Source organism: Engraulis encrasicolus, chromosome 17 (assembly GCF_034702125.1).
Source record: "Engraulis encrasicolus isolate BLACKSEA-1 chromosome 17, IST_EnEncr_1.0, whole genome shotgun sequence".
Taxonomy (NCBI): Eukaryota; Metazoa; Chordata; class Actinopteri; order Clupeiformes; family Engraulidae; genus Engraulis; species Engraulis encrasicolus.
In genome coordinates this window covers 49,252,902-49,258,036 of record NC_085873.1, presented here as the reverse complement: position 1 = coordinate 49,258,036, position 5,135 = coordinate 49,252,902, and the positions used below count along the sequence as shown (strand labels likewise).

The following is a 5,135-nucleotide window of genomic DNA, read 5'->3' as shown; positions in this document are numbered from 1 at the left end:
ATGACGATTTTTACGTCACTGGACACCATGTGACCGTTTTAAACCAATCACGTAGCCGATTTACGGGGAAAAAGTGGCAAGCCGTTTGAAAAACTGAAAATAATGACAAGCCGTCTGTCTGACCTACCTATAAGAATCTCCCAAAATACCCTTTTGAAGAGGGTATATAATAACAATTATCAAAAATAATACTCGTGCCTACATTTCTGGATTGGGACAAATTCTAAATAAATAATAAATAATGCTTTATTTACTGAACAAAGCATAATTATGCTATTGACATTTCATACTGTGGATTTGAGCAATTAATGGAAACAATTGCAATAAGTAGGCTATAGATAACCCAGGCTATTGATAACCCTCTAAGTGATTGTAACTCCAAACAGTGCTTTGTTTATAGCACCAACAACTATTGTGCAAGTGGATGATAAGGTTACCTTTTCATGTTCACATATAATAACAATTATTAAAAATAATACTCATGCATATATCTCTGGATTGGGATAAGTTCTAAATAAATCATAAACAGTGCTTTATTTACAGCACAAGGCACAATTTTGCAATTGACATTTCATCCTGTGGTTTTGAGCAATTAATGGAAACAATTACAATAAGTAGGCTATAGATAACCCAGGCTATTGATAACCCTCTAAGTGATTGTAACAGTGCTTTGTTTATAGCACCAACAACTATTATGCAAGTGGATGATAAGGTTACCTTTTCATATTCACATTAATAAATGGAAATAATCTAATGATCAATGATAAGGACCATTCAGGTATTCATGTATTCATTTATTCACTAATAACTATACAACAAATAAAAAAATCAAAACAAGTGGCATACACATGAACCGGCATTTTCATGAACTGTGTGAAAGCATCCAGGTACACATCTTTTGCGCATGCCACAGCAAATGACTTCAGTGAGATTGAAGTTTACTGCAGTTGGGGGCCATGGGCATGACATGCCAGGACTGTGACTAAGCAGCCTCTTCAAAAGCAAAGCTGCTGTGTAAAGTGTCCGTGTCTCCTCTGCTGTGGTTGGTTGCTTTGACTTCCTCCTTTCTGTGTCGCTGTCTGTCTGGCTCATTTCGCTGGACTGAGTCGTCTCCGCACCTGATGGTAACAAGTCCAAGACTGCATTCGTCGACAAGTTCTCAGCAAAAACCAGTTCAGATGTGTTGCGTTTGGCGGGGGTGTGGAACACTAGCTGAGGAAAATCACGACTGAGCCTCTTCTTCAATATATCCTGTCTGTAAACACAAATCAACAAAAAAAGAGGCATATCAGTACAAGCATAGTGGGGCTTCATGTAGTCGCTGATATGCAATAGATAGCCACCCTCACACATTAACTCGGAGTGAATAAATAATATTGGTGGAGTTTACTTGCTATGCAACATATATAATACCAAGTATTCCCAAGGGAAGCACATACTGTAACGAACATCACACTATCAAGAATACTGCCATCCTCCTTATTTCAAAATATTACAAGTACAGTATGTGCAGATGACAAGCAGAGTTATAGAGAATAATTTCAGTCAATTTCAACATGCAGTTGTAATGCTCACACTACCCTGGACGTGTCAGTACTAGAGATTTTTTTTTCTTCTTCTTCAGCCTTTTCCGAGATTCTGGTCATTGTAATGAGGGCAGCGCTTTGTTTACATTTCAAAAAACATTTTTATTTATTCCCAAAAACATCCAAAAGGTTATACAACATCAGCCGACAACTAGCAAACAGCGACACCCTTTAAATATTTGGAGTAGGCCTATGTTGTAAACAATGTAAACAAATGCTGCCCCCATTAGAATAGCTCATATCTCGGAAAGGGCTGAGCCGAAAAATGTGCCATCACCCGGGTACTGACAAGTTAAGGGTATGAGCAATACAACAGCATATTGAAATTGACTGAAGTGGTCCTTTAAGTCACATGCGTGAACTTTCCCTTGGATTTGACAAATTCGTAATACACTGACTTGCAATTACCTGTAGGTTGAAGCATCAACACCTTCACTTGACTGCACAAGGGCAATAAAGGCCTTCCTCAGTTGGCTCATCCTCAGCACCTCTTGGTTGATCAGTAGCCTTTAGCGGATTACCCTCTCGCAGAATAACTTGTAGCTCAGATCAAATGTTGGCCCAATCCTTACAAAAATATAGAAGAAGATGTGTGTTGTGAGAGCTTTCTTTGTGAGATTCATGTTGTGAGAACAAACTGTCTCAATCATAGGACACACATTGTACTGTGTTTCTATATAAAATTAAGATTGACTTACTGTTCTTTCTCTGCTCTGACAGGCTCACTCAAAAACCTTGTGTACTCTCTGTAGCAACTTCTGTGGTACTGCACCTCCAGAGCCACACAGTCTCTGTCCTTGATGTGAATGAGGATGCTCTTGGCTTCCTTTACTTCAGCTGCTTCCTGCAACTTGCCTTGTACAAAAGAAAAGAAAAAAGAATGAATAAATAGACAGGCAAACAATTAGACATTTTTCCTGGTGGAGTGGTATTGTAAAAAAACAAAATGGCGATGGGTGTTGCACCCCCCAAAAAAGCATTCCGTAGCCTCTTACTGCAGTGCAGATGGGGTTGCCAGCAGGCCTATTCACTATTTGCTGAAAACTACATCATAACAACATTGCTATGACAGTGCAGAGTAACAGATTAAGACATACATATTAAAATTTTGGTGACAGTAAGGTTATAACATAGGTGCTGTGCTAAGGGGTTAAGCACACAGATGTACAGCACAGCCAGGACACACCTCTTGAGCCTGGTCACTGAGGCTGCCCAGGGACAGAAGCGGAAAAATCCCAAGTGTACAAGTGAGAGAGGGGGGCAGTGGGGGGTAGGGGAATGGCACGGGGGATGGGATGGCAGAAGCAGTGTCTTAACCAGACAGGCCATCAGGCTGAGGAGCCACATTTCTGAACAGATATTCAGAGTCATATCAACATCAGGCATGCTTTGACATCCATATAAACATACCCTATCCTATTTAAGACAAAGTGTGATTCATTTAAACATCTAAAACCTAAAACACTGGGGGTACTATAGGCATGGGGATGTTTTGCAGGCTATTGGAATGTAATTTCACACCCACACACATAACACATTATGCCAATTCACACGTGCATTCATATTAGAATTAGACAAAAAAAACAATGATTGTGCAGCAGTGTGGGCTAGATAGTCAGTCAACTTCTAAACTTCTACTAACATCTGTGTGTGTGTGTGTCTGTGTGTGTGTGTGTGTGTGTGTGTGTGTGTGTGTGTGTGTGTGTGTGATTTGGGGGATGGGATGCATTCGCATAGACTGTGTGGTGGGGGTGAGAGTAATCTTACCTGCGGTTAAGTCTGTGTCTTCGTTCTCTTTGACGTCTGCCACTCGCGACGATAAATTTGCTGTCTTTCTTGCAAATCATGCAGACAGAAGGAAGAACGGGGCCAGAGCTCGTGATGGCCAAGCTTGATCTGGATCGCAGTTTCCTGGTCGGAGTGGTGGTCACAGCCGATAAAGCGGAGGTAGCCTGGCTAGTTCGGGGGTCTTGTTGGCCATCTCCCCTCTCTGCCTCTCGCAAGACACGCCGTGTGACTCGTTCAATTTCCCGCTTGTCAATAAACCTCCGGTAGCATGTGGGATGGAGAGCCGCATCCTCGGGAATTTCGTCAAACTCCAACTCAATACATTGCTTAAAATGTTCTGCTACGCCTCTGCACTCACCCTTCAATTCTAGCCGCTGCCGAAAATTTCGATATGTATTCCACCGTATATTGGTGAAATTCTGTGTTTCTTCATGCTTGACCGAAGATATATGCATGTAACACAACTTGCGTTTCGAAGATGTCTTTTTTTTGTACATTTTCGGTCGAGATTTCGTCTTCCTCGGTACTACCAGGGGCTGTTCACTCACGGAACTTCCTGTTAGCCACAATTGGCTAACCCTAACCACGGGACAGTGCAAAATGAATGGGTGTCAATGGAGTTTTTTACCATTATCATTTTTGTGATTTTTTATAATTTTTTGTCCTGAAATATTAATATTAAGTTCGAAGCTAGAAATAATAAGACCCCATTTGAGTAGCGTTTCGATTATTTTGCGCCACTAGATTATTATATACTGGGTCACAAAGCTCAATTTTTATGGGGCCAAACCCATAAACATTAGCGCGATGCTAGCGAGTACAGGTTGAAATCTTCTAACCTGCTGTAAAACTACACACCTGTGCGATTTGTCAATACAGCCTATTGTTAAACAACAGTCATAGTGCTTACCAGGAATGTTTTGTTGATGATATTTGTGACTGGAAATCGCAGTAGCAATGTATTTAGCATGGGTTCCCCTTTCCATTCCATACATTTTCCCACATGAAGGACTGGCCCACGCTCGTTACTGCATTATGCATGCGAAGCTAACTGGCTACAATGGGAACCAATGAGACTGAGCCTTCTCCCTGTTAGAGGTTCTCTGGTACTACTAGATGATCGACCAGCTCCTTCGGTAGCCATGCTACTTCCGTTTACTCCTCATCTCAGCTGACATAGCAGTTAGCTGATTCGTTCCTTCTGATGACGCTTCAACCGTGGCACCTCTCGAGGCGAAAAGTATTATTACGCCGGCCGAATATCTACATACGCCTCGGAGACAGTAGTTCGTCATTACACGTTGCGAATTTGAATAGCCTTGCAGTGCGGACTATTCCGAACAGAGGTTTTAAACTCTCTATATAAGTCTTTCTTTTTTATGAACTGAATGTCTGTTTGTTCGGAGGCTGTGGAGCGAAGTTCGGTTTCTGAAGCACTTTTCGAGGGTCACCTTCCGGCCTATAATATTCAAGGTCTGGCTGACCGTATCTGTATTTCTGTATGGCACGTGTATAAGTGTATCGCATTCCTAATTTAGCCGATCTGAAGGCGCCACGGGAGCATCTGAGAACAGTAGGCTACCTTGCTCCACCCTACCCCTAACCCGAATTTCAGAAATGTCCAGGAAACATACGTAGGCCAGTAGTTAGGCAGAATAGGGTTTAATATTCCTGATGGCCCACCTCATCTCCCCGACAGCCCCGACGGTGCACGGTGCTCATGAGCGTGTTTCCCTTTGTTCAACCAGAAGAGTCTTGAGC

General features: G+C 42.1%; 1 long non-coding RNA gene across 1 annotated transcript; it reads right to left on the bottom strand.

Annotated features, from left to right (window-relative positions):
• Positions 1-781: 781 nt before the first annotated feature.
• LOC134467538 (uncharacterized) lies at positions 782-2,560 on the bottom strand. The gene is made up of 3 exons (XR_010038614.1): positions 2,285-2,560; positions 1,995-2,153; positions 782-1,255 (listed from the first exon to the last, which is right to left on the bottom strand). It is a non-coding gene; the product is annotated as an uncharacterized LOC134467538 (long non-coding RNA).
• Positions 2,561-5,135: the final 2,575 nt, after the last annotated feature.